Here is a 12,633-nt window from a genome sequence, read left to right as displayed (position 1 = left end):
TAAAGTTAGCCATTCAGAGTTTGAATGTTCAGCATGTCAAGAAGTAGTTGCTAAGGTATTAACACAAATGGTGGGAGTAAAGAAACTTGATGACCCACAAAATGAACCTACAGAAAACCAAAGTCTTACAAACACATCTAATGCTATTGAAGAGGTTGAAGGGGAAACTAAAGATCAAAATGCATCATATAGCGATACCTCTTCAAATGGTGGAGGTTTTTCTTCTCCTTCACCTGGAATGATCAAAGTACAAAGAAGAAGATGGTACATAAAAGGCCATGGATGGACTTTAGTGGTCATTTTTCCTCTACCTAAAGGTGAAAAAATTAAAGAGTTGATAGGAGAAATTCAAGAAAAACAAGAAAACCACACACCTCCTCTATCAAGAATTCACAATGGAGAATCATCAAGTCTGCCTCCTAGAAAATTACAATGGGTTCCTAAGAAACAATCCTTTAAAGCTTAGGTAAAAGAGAAATTGAGGAAAAATAAGCATAAGGTTAGAAAAACCAAGGAATGCCCAATTTGGATACTTCGCTTTAACGGTTCCAAATGCAAATTAGGAGCTAGTGCAAGTATTGAGTTAATTGGTCCAAAAGGTGAGTCTTTCTACACAACATATTGATTGCAATTTAGATCTACTAACAATGTTGCAAAATATGAAGCATTGATTTGAGGACTTCACTTTGCACTAGAGAAAGGAGTTACAGCTCTCATCGTTGAAGGGGATTCTTAGTTGGTTATACGACAAGTAAAATCATCATATTCTTGTAACAATAAGAGGTTGCTTTCCTATAGGAAAAGGGTATGGGATCTACTAGAAAATTTTGAAGCTATGAACATAAAGTCTATTCCAAGAAGGAAAAACATGGTAGCAAACACCCTTGCTATTTTAGCAGGCATGTTACAACTAGTTGAAGGAACAAAGTTGAAATGATTTTCAGTTGAATTGTTTGTTGCTCTGCCTATTCCTGACAATATCACAAACTTTTAAGTTTTTCAAGATGATCAACATATTCTATAATTTATTATGTGTAGTGGCCACTTTAAAGGGCAAGAAATAGATGAAACCCTAGATGATGCACCTAAGGATATCACAACTCAAGATGAAGATGGAATCTTCAACTTGAAAACTAACACTATTCCCAAGGGGATGATTGAGTTGGAGCACATTTTTTATCATGATGAATATGCATTTAATAAAAGAACCACTAAAGAAAAAGGTACCGAGGAATGTGATTCATACAATTTAGGAATAGAGGATGATCCCAAGATGGTAAGGATTAGGAAAGCATGTAGTTTACAGAAAGGAAGACATGCTCAAATTGCTCACAGAATATAAGGATGTTATCACCTAGAGTTATGAAGAACTGAAGACATATGATCCTTGAATTATTACACATGATATTCCACTCAAACCTGACTCCAAACCTTTCCAACAAAGGAAAAGACCTCTCAACCCCATCCTCGAGCCTCTAATAATGAAGGTAGTCAAGAAATTGCTGGATGCAAAAATTATTTTCTCTATGCGTCACTCTACATGGGTGGCTAATTTAGTTCTTTTACGAAAGAAGATCAAAGGGATTCAACTTTGCATAGATTTTCACAATTTGAACTTGGCATCTCAGAAGGACAATTACCCATTGCCCTCGCTGGATGAAGTCTTCCAAATTGTGAATGGTTCCAAAATGATGTCTTTCTTAGATGGATATTTAGGATATAATCAAGTAATGGTAGATGAAGAAGATAGACTAAAGACTACCTTTATGACCAAATGAGGAACCTTTGCCTATACGAGGATGCCATTTGGATTGATTAATGCAAGGGCTACATTTTAGTAGGCCATGGATGAAACTTTTAAGGGATTGATTAATATATGTATAGTTATTTATATTGATGACTTGACTATCTTTTCAAAAGATCAAACTACTCACATTACTGATCTAAGGCAGGTGTTCAATAGATGTTGTAAGTATGGCATATCTCTCAATCTCAAGAAGTGTTCATTTGGCATTACTAAAGGGAAGCTCCTAGGGCATGTCATTTCTGAAGTTTGAATCTCCATTGACCCTAATAGAGTTGAAGCCATTTTGAAGTTATCACCCCCCAACAGTCGAAAGGAACTCAAATCTTTCTTTGGAAAGATAAATTTTGTTCAAAAATTCATAAGTGGATTTACAAAGATTGTGCATCCTCTTAATGATTTGCTCAAGAAGGGAGCTAAAGTGGAATAGATTCTTGAGGTAAATAAATCATTCGAGTATATTAAGGTAGCCATTTCCATAGCCCTAGTATTGGTAAGTCCTAATTACACCCTTCCCTTTAAGATATACTCTTCCACTTCAAAGCAATCATGCACAAGGATCTTGACCCAGAAAAAGGAGAAGGAAGATGAAATACCTATTACTTTTATGAGTTTCTCATTGAGAAATATTGAGTTGAATTATTCTAACCTTGGTTAAAGTGGTAAAGAAGTTCCACCATTACATACTGAGGAGTAAGGTGTATGCTATTGTACTTGACCCAACAGTAAAGACATTATTGATGCAAAATGAACTTGGTGAAAGGTGAGGTAAATAGATGGCAATACTCCAAGACTTTGACCTAGAGATCTAACCTATGAATTTGTCAGAGGTTAAGTTTTGTCAAGAATGATAGTTGATAACTAGATTGGCGATGAAAAGAAATTTAAGCTTGAGAAAGAAATAGATACTAAAGATTAGAAGAAAATGATAGTTTCTCAAGTTGATATTGGTCAAGGTGTGGTGATAGACATTTGGTATTAGGATATTGTTTATTATCTTCTCTAGAATTAGTTCCAAAGTTGGATGAATAGTTCACAATCCAAAGGCTTAAAATGAAGTGTGAGTCCTATATGTTGCAAGACAATAAGCTGTACAAAAGGAACTATGAAGGGATCTATTTAAAATTCTTAGGATGTGAAGAAGTGAAGGAAATCCTAGAAAAATTTTATAAGTATGGTACAAGGCATGGTTCAACAAAAGTGACGGCTCATATGATTTTAACATTGGGTTATTTTTGGCCAAAAATATTTGAGGAAACTTTTGAGCACGTGTGCTCTTGTCACATTTTCCAAACTAGTGCTAATAGAGAAAGGCACCTAGGGATGCCATTACAACCAGTATATAAAGTGTGAACCTTCACAAAGTGGGGGCTATATTTCATTAGTCTAGTCAATCCATCATCATCAACTAGGAACACATTTATCCTCACAGCTACGGATTATTGTACATAATGGACAGAAGTAGAAACATTCAAAAACTGCACTAGTAAGGTGGTAACCGACTTCTTGGAGGAATACATTGTTACCAAATTTAGAATGCCATTCACCCTTATGTGTGATAATAGATCATTGGTATTATTTACCCAATGGGCATTTGAGAATCAGGTTATCATCTAGTTCTTTAAATTATTACTTGCAAGGAAATGGGGTAGTAGAATCTACAAACAAGAACTTGATCACAATAATAAGATGATTTTTTAAGGAGAACCTTAGAGATTGGCATACAAAACTCAAATATGCCCTATGGATAGATCGAGTGAGGGTAAAAAATGCTTTGGGGATTTTTCTGTATTTTCTCATTTACAAACAAGAGCCAGTGTTCCTGCTTAGCCTCAAGATTCCTATTTTGAAATTCATGAGTGGGTACACTAAAGATGTTGACAAAGTGCAAATTAGATTGATTAGTCTTTTAGAAATGGACAAGAAATGGACAGCAACATTGGAGCACATGGCTAAACATCAAGATGTCATGAAGAGATGGTTTGAAAAGAGAGCCATGATAAAATCCTTCAAGATTTTTGACCTTGTTCTACTTTTTGGGATAAGGTGAAAGAAAAATTGGGTAGCCATACCAAGTTTCAACACTTCTGGGCCGATCCTTATCAGATCGTAGAAATTCACAAAGAAAACACTTTTAGGCTTAGTTCCTTATAGGGGGAATTTCTTCTCTTGCTAGTAAATGGAAAATTTCTAAAACATTATTTTGAAGCATAAAATAAAAATAAAAATTGGTCATATTTTATTTCTGCAATTAGTTATATTTTATTTCTGTAAGTGTGTTCATTTTCTACAAGTGTGTTTGCTTCCAGTTGTGTGTTTCTTTCAAAGTCATGTTAGTCCATGGGGGTAAGGTGCACTTGAATTTTTATCTTGAGATATTTTACCAACTACTCTTTTGGTTCTGATTTTATTAAGAGGTATTTCTTTGTCAAAACATTTAGACAATTGTGTATCTTATATCAATTGAGGAATGGATGTTGATTGTAGAAATAGAGAGATTTTCAATCCTAAACTCAGGATTCTAAACAAACAAGCTCTCAACTCTTTGCAAACTTAAAAAACAATTGTCTTAGGTGTTGTCAAATTGAGGTTGAAGATGGCAAGGGATGATCCAAACCCCAATTGGTTCAAATAGAAGGGGTCTTCTTAAAGGATTTCTATGATCATTGTTTGAAGTGAGAGTTTCTAAAAAGTTCTAAAAGAGGAATGTAGGGGATGTTCACAAAGGATTGAACCCGAGAAATGACACCAATGTCTTGGCTACATAGTCTAAGCATAGTTAGGATACAGAAGAAATTTAGAAAAGAATGGTGTTAAGACTGAAGGATTCTAAAAGATTTGAAATGGAAAAAGATACATTTTCAAAATGAAGTATCTTGTACTAAAACATTGCTTCATCAAGTAGTGACGTTATGAACTACATGGAGCAATTATTCAAAATAAATCAAAAAATTAAAAAGAAAGTGACATCCCACTAAGAGCCCTCAAATTGATTCTCTCATCTAGACAAGCAAGCAATCATATAAGTAACCTTCATGAAGATTCTTAATAAATCATGCCAGGAGGGGAAAAAGATCATTTCCATGATTTAGAAAACTTTGATAGACTACATCTTGAGATGCTAAAGGGAATGAATACACAAGTCACAGACTAAGCTCAAAGGTTTTGGATTCTAAAGTTTTCACTGCGAATTCACTCAATTTTTTTTTGAAATGTTTGGGTTTTAGTTGATGTTTGACACACATTGAAAGAATGCTTGCTGGTGAAGAAATTCCTTTATCATTTCTTCCCTTTTTAGGGCTATTTTTTATGGTTTCACAATACGGGCCCTATTTCAGCAAAGAAATGGGGACCAATTTACTTTATGACCTTTTCAAGGTTTATATCCAGGGTCTAAGATTATTTTGGAAGCCAGGCCCCCCTAGTTTGCATCTCATTGTTCTAATAGGGAGAGTCTGTTGTCAAAGATCAATTTGGAGAAGGAACCAGTAAAAATTGCAAAAGTAGAAGTGTGTGCACTTGTGCACCTAATGAGATGTGCCAAGTGTAAGGGAGGTAAACATTATATGTGCACACTTATGTAGTCATGCAGTTATGCACCTATGCAGTCACGCAATTGCGCACTTGCATAGCTCTGCGACACATTTTCAACTCAGGTCTATAAAACCCCCCCTGTACTTCATTCCTCACCTTGTTTGCCCTTATCTTCGCATCATAAAATCCTCACTGAGCTCCTTCACACCATAGTTCTCATATCCACAAGCTCCGCAGTATAAGTCACACCTCTACATCTCAACATACACCAGGTGCAGTGCTATATCCACTTTGGTCTACACCTCTACACATTGAAGAAACTTTGAACTCACAAGGGTGTGCAAGAGTGCACCTAATTAGGTGCACTACTGTGCACCCCCATATACAAAAAACATGCCCAAAAGTCCAAAAATCCTCTATACGCAAAAGAGTTAAGGACCTCAAAAAAAATGAAAAACATGTTTGGTTCACATTTGTGCACCTAACTTGGTGCACAAGTGCGCACCAAATCTCAATGCCAAGAAAATGAAAAATGATGCACACTTGTGCACCTAATCTGGTGCACAAGTACGTACCCCTTTTATTTTAAATTTTATTTTAAGAAAGGAGGGATATGGGGCATTTTTTTTCATGCATTTAATGTTTTGGGTTTTTGTGTTGGAACGTCTTCATGGGAAGAGTGCTTTTGAGAGGGGGGGTGAATCAGAAGTACTAGCCTTTTTTCTTGTTTTAAATCCTTAATAACATATAACTAAAATTGACATGCTTGCATAAAAACATTAAACAATCATGAGAAGCAAACATGCATCACCACATAACACTTGAGATTTTGACGACCCAGAAACCCTCTAGGAACAAGAAGGTAAAACTGGGGTGGGGATGATACCCACGAAATTACTACAACAATTGATTTCAACCACTTTTGATGCTTTGCCCTGTTAAAGGCTACAACACACTATTAAATGTGACCCTGTTAGGAGTGTGCCTTGTTAGAGGACTTAAAAACATTCAACTTAGAATGCCACCTTGTTAAAGGATTTACATAAGGCTATTAAACCCACCTAAATCAATAGGATTTCCAAATTCCTAATACAATTATGAGAGAGTATTAGAATAATACACTTGATCTAATGCAATCTCTAATGCTGATCTTAGGCTCTTGATCTACTCTTCAATAACTGATCTCTACTAGATCTGATATGCTGATTGTGTTCCTTGTTCTGTTTTGATCAACTAGATGTGTAAATTTAATTATTTCCACTAAATCTTTGACACCAATGTTCTACAATGACCTTAATAATAGGTTTTGCTTTTCCTTCTTCTTTTGACTCTACTCCTCTACTCTATTCATGATGGGGACACAACCCAAGAACAGAATGCACACAACAGAAAAGGGAAATTGTATTAACTGAAAAATAAGCTAGTACATTTAGTACAGAGAAAATAAACTTCAAAACATGCCCTAAGGGCTTACAATAGCATAAATGTGGAGATAATTTCTCCCTTCAGTACCTCCTCTCAAACTCCACTGCGAACTGCCTTTTACAATGCCAGAAATCTCCTTAAATAGACCCTGGAGGGTTAAGGACTAGGAGTACATTCTAGAAAGTGCTAGTAGGCATCCACTGACCAAATAGAAGGTTCCAAAAGCTGCGTTAGAAGTCGGTACAAATCTAGAAGAATCCAAAAATGATAATCGAACTTTCGGGAGGCATAACTTTTGAACCGTAGCTCCAATTGACGAACTGTTTACATTTTTGGAAAGCTCTCGAAGCGCTCTATAGCCCTATGGACCAGCTTTTCTTGTCCCCCATTTTTTGGCCCTTTTTGAGGTCATTTAATGCCCCTAACCTGACTTTGAAGCATTCTTAGGAGGTCTCCAAAACCCGAAAATTGCAATAACTTTCAAACCGTGGGGCCTTTTGACTTGATTCTTTTTCTGGAATGCTCTAAATTACAATTACATTCATCTGGTCAATTCAAACCTTCTAGTTCACCAAAATGATGGCCCAATTACATGCTCCTATTTTTTTGGGATTTTCTAGCACACTGATAGTGGAACTGTGAGAGTTGGAACCTTTATTTGACCCAAATGGGTGTCCAAAAATGAAAACACATGAAAAAGAAACTAAGTCTAAGTACATTTTTTTGGGTGACACAGGATTGCCCTTATACCTCTGGATGCTCCTGCATCAGACACCCAGGGTAGATTGAAAAGTGACCATGTCACTTTATGAATGGTAGAGGAAATCCCAAATGGGAAACCTCAGCTACTGAAATCCAAGTTGAGTCCTCGATCGGTCGTCCTTTCCATTTGACCAAATACTCTTCATACTACCTATTTCTGGTACTCCTACCCACATGATGATCTAGAATGTCTTCTATCTCCTCCTTCTTAGAAGCAGGAATTGGACATGGCTCTAACACTAGCTCCTCATCTGCACCATCATCATGATACTCTGTTAAATCTGCAATGTTGAAAATGGGAGAAATGTGAATACCATCTGGCAGCTCCACTTCATATGCATTTCTTGAGTCATGTTTCTTCAAAATTTTGCAGGGGCCAAATTTCTTCATTTTCAGCTTGTTGTAAGTACTAGCTGGAAATCTTTCTTTTCGTAAGTGCACCATGACTAGATCCCCTACTTGGAATTTCTTATGTCTTCTCCTTTGATCAGCTCTAGATTTATACTCTTGATTCATCTTGGTAATGTGTGCTTGAACCTCCTCATGTAGACGCTTGATATGTTCAGCAAATTCCTTAGCTTCAACACTTGTCCTCTCCCCTTGTTCTATCTTCCTCAATTCTGGTGCAGTCCTTGGGCTATTCCCATATACAATTTGGAATGGTGATTTTCCAGTACTCCTATTTATAGAGTTATTGTAAGAAAAATCTTCTTGTGGTAGAATCAAATCCCATCCCTTGGGCTTATCCCCAACTAAACATCTCAAAAAATTGCCCAAACTTCTGTTTACCACTTCTATTTGGCCGTTAGTTTGTGGGTGATACGTGGAACTGAATTTCAAGTCGATTCTTAACTTTTTCCACAATGTCCTCCAGAAATACCCCACAAATTTAGTATCTCTGTCAGAAACTATGCTCCTTGGAAGACCATGTAGTCTTACCACCTCTTTGAAAAACAAGTCTGCAATATGGACATCATCATGAGTTTTGTGGCATGGAATGAAATGTGCCATTTTGGAGAACCTATCAACCACCACGAATACTGAGTCATTACCCCTTTGTGTCCTTGGCAATCCAAGAACAAAATCCATACTTATGTCCTCCCATGGCCTTGATGGAACAGGCAATGGCTGATATAGGCCAGTATTGTGACTAAACCCCTTGGCAACTTGACAAACCTGGCAACTCTATACAAACTTCTTCACATCCTATGAAATTTGAGGCCAAAAATAATGTTCTCTAAGAATGGCAATGGTCTTATCTCGACCAAAATGTCCTACCATCCCTCCACTGTGTTTCTCCTTAATCAGATTTTCCCTCATGGAACTCCTTAGAATGCACAATTGACTACCCTTGAACAACATGCCATCCTGAATCAAATAGTCTAACCACTTGGTTCTATCTACAGCAACGGGCTCTTTACAAGCTTTCCATGCTTCAGCAAAATCAGGATCCTCGGGGTACAAATTCTTGAGTTCATCAAACCTAACTACTTCAATCTGCATTACTGTAAGCAACAACTATCTCCTACTTAGTGCATCTACAACCCTGTTAGATTTTCCACTTCTATGCTTCAACACAAATGTATAACTCTGCAAGAACTCTACCCACTTCATATGCCTCTGATTCAATTTACCTTGGCTATTTAGGTACTGTAATGCTTGATGATCAGTATACAAAACAAATTCCTTTGGCAATAAATAATGCCTCCATTTCTTTAAGGCCTGAACTATTGCATAGAACTCTTGATCATAAATATAATACTTCTTCTTTGCATCATTCAATTTTTTAGTAAAATATGCAATAGGCTTACCTTCTTGGCTTAATACAACCCCAATAGCACTGCCACTAGCATCACAATCCACCTAGAAAACCTTTCTAAAATCTGGAAGTGCCAACATAGGTTGTTATATTACCTTCTTCTTCAGCAATTCAAAACTTCTCACAACTGCTGTAGTCCATTTGAACTCTTTTCTATCCCCTCTTATTGTATGAGTTAGGGGTGCACATATGCCACTGAAATTCTTAATAAACTTCCTATAAAAACTAACTAGACCATGAAATGATCTTACCTCAGTAGCAAACCTTGGAGTAGGCCATTCCAAGATGGCTTTTATCTTCTCTGGGTCCATTTTGAGACCTTCAGGTGATATAACAAACCCCAGATAGACTAACTCCCTTTTTGCAAAGATACACTTCTTCAGATTGATTAATTGTTTCTCTTCCCTTAGACTTTCAAGGACACTATGAATATGTAATAAATGTTCTTCCAAAGTCTTGCTGAAAATTAAAATATCATACAAATAAACAATAACAAATTTTCCCAAGAACTTCTTAAGTACCTCATTCATGAGCTGCATGAAGGTGCTTGGGGCGTTCGTCAATCCAAAGGGCATGACTAACCACTCATAAAGACCCTCCTTGGTCTTGAAGGCTATTTTCCACTCATCTCCTTCTCGAATTTGTATCTGGTGATAACCACTCTTCAGATCTATCTTTGTGAAGTATTGAGCTCCACTCAAGTAGTCCATAAGATCATCCATCCTTGGCAAAGGAAACTGGTACTTGATGGTTATCCTATTTATAGCTCTAGAATCTATACACATCCTCCACTCTCCATCCTTCTTTGGTGCGAGTACTGCAGGTACTGCACATGGACTCAGGCTCTCTCGAATCAAGCCCTTCGTCAACAACTCTTAAACCTGTCTATTTAGCTCCTCTGTTTTAGTAGGAGTCATCCTGTGAGTAGCCTTGTTAGGCAAACTAGCTCCTAGAATCAGATCTATCTGATGACTGATTTGCCTTACTGGTGGCAATCCATCTGGAACATTATCAGAGATAATATCTCCAAATTCTCCTAGTAAATTTGAAACTTCAAGTGGTATTTCACTACTACCTTCTTTATCTTTCCTAGGAATCAAAGCATAGCACATATGTTGATGTTTCATGCCATCTAAAAAAATCCTTCCATCAACAAGACAAATCCTAGCACTGCTACATACCTTTTCACCTTCCTTCTTCATGGGCTTCAATTTGTGGTGAACTCCATCCTTTGTCAGAGAGTATGTGTTTGCATGCCCATCATGTACTGCATGTCTATCAAACTGCCATGGTCTACCCAACAATAGATGGCAAACATCTATCGAAAAAACATCATAGAGAACTTCATCATGGTAACTCCCAATTTTGAATTTCACTAAAAATTGTTGATGATCATCTTTTACCCAAGCAATCCGATAGGGCTGGGGATGTTTCTCCCTCTTGAGCTTCAGCTTAGAGACCATCTCTTCTGATACCAAGTTATCAGTACTACCACCATCAACGATCACGTCACAACATTTATCCTCACACTTGCATCTGGTATGGAAAAAACTCCTCCGTTGTCCTTGTTCAATCTCACCACTTAGTAGGACTCTTTCATTTACCAGGGTCTCTCCTCCTTTTGCATCCTCTAAATGTGATGATTGTGCATCCTCATCCACATGAGCAACCCTAGCTTGGCCCTCAGCTCTCCTATCTATCCTTCCTTATCGTTGAGGGCATTCAAAGGCATGATGACCTTCTTCATTGCAATGGAAATAGGTACCACAGAAGCCGCCTCTTCCTTGTCCATGTCATCTACCTCTTCCTCTCTGATTTCCAAAGTCTTGATCATGGGAGCAGTTGAAACCCTCATTCCTCTGGTTCCTGCTAGTACCCACATCTTCATTTTTCTTTTGGGTTTCATTGCGGCCTCCAGATGATCTACCGCTTCCCCTTCCTCCTTGACCGCACCCTCTTTTTCTTCCTTCAAACCTTTTATTCAGCTTCTCTTCAACTCGTAGGGCAAATTGGTATGCCTCTTCAACACTGGTCATTCTTACCAGACTTAATTCCTCCTAGATTCTAGGTCACAACCCACTGATATAACAAGCAACCTTCTCCTTATTTGCTTTTGCATGCCCCGCTCTAATCAAGAGTTGGTAAAATTCCTCTATATATTCTTGGACTGATCTTCCTACTTGCTTTAACCCATGCATCTTCTTAAACAAATCAAGCTCGTAGTCCACAGGAATGAACTGCTTCTTCAATTTGTCCACCATGGGATCCCATCTTGTGATCTTTTCCTTTCCTCTTTTATTTCTTTCCAATTGGACCTCTTGCCACTAGATTTTGGCATGGCCTTTCAGTTTGGCCTTTGCAAACTTAACCCTATCTGGGTCCCTGATATCCTCATACTCAAAGTATTCTTCTAGTTCATTGATCCAATCGATCAACTCATCTGGTTTCAAACTTCCTAAAAATACACCCACTTCAATTGTAGGTCTTTTCCTAAACTTAGTAATGGCCCTAAAAAGCCTTTCCTCTGCATGATTTAGAACTTCCCTGTCAAATTCCCCTTCTGGTCCAATTTCATCTTCTTCATTGTCATCTTCACTTTCATCACCTGCGGCCACAGTTGCTCCTCTACAGAGCTCCTCCTGCAATGCTTGTACCTACCTTTGGAGGGCTCTAACCTCCTCAGGATTAATAGCTCTGGCCCTTCTGCCATGCTCTCTTCATGGAGGCATCTTCTTAACTCAAACCCACAACCACACAGTCCTGGTGCAAACTGCCTCACAGTCGGCACTCTGTCTACACACTTAGGAAAACCAACTCTGATACCACTTGATGGGGACACAACCCAATAACAGAATGGACACAACAGAAAAGGGAAATTGTATTAACTGAAAAATAAGCTAGTACATTCAATACAGAGAAAATAAACTTCAAAACATGCCCTAAGGGCTTACAATAGCATAAATGTGGAGATAATTTCTCCCTTCAGTACCTCCTCTCAAACTCCACTCTGAACTGCCTTTTACAATGCCAGAAATCTCCTTAAATAGACCCCTAAGGGTTAAGGACTAGGAGTACATTCTAGAAAGTGCTATTAGGCATCCACCAACCAAATAGAAGGTTCCAAAAGCTACGTTAGAAGTCGGTGCAAATCTAGAAGAATCCAGAAATGGTAATCGAACTTCTGGGAGGCATAACTTTTGAACCGTAGCTCCGATTGATGAACTGTTTACATTTTTGAAAAGCTCTCAAAGTGCTCTATAGCCCTATGGACTAGATTTTCTCATCTCCC

This window comes from Cupressus sempervirens, chromosome 2 (genome assembly GCF_028749045.1).
Source record: "Cupressus sempervirens isolate cs-2001-9-10 chromosome 2, ASM2874904v1, whole genome shotgun sequence".
Classification (NCBI taxonomy): Eukaryota; Viridiplantae; Streptophyta; class Pinopsida; order Cupressales; family Cupressaceae; genus Cupressus; species Cupressus sempervirens.
The sequence above is the reverse complement of the archived record's forward strand: the minus strand, read 5'-3'. Positions refer to the sequence as shown.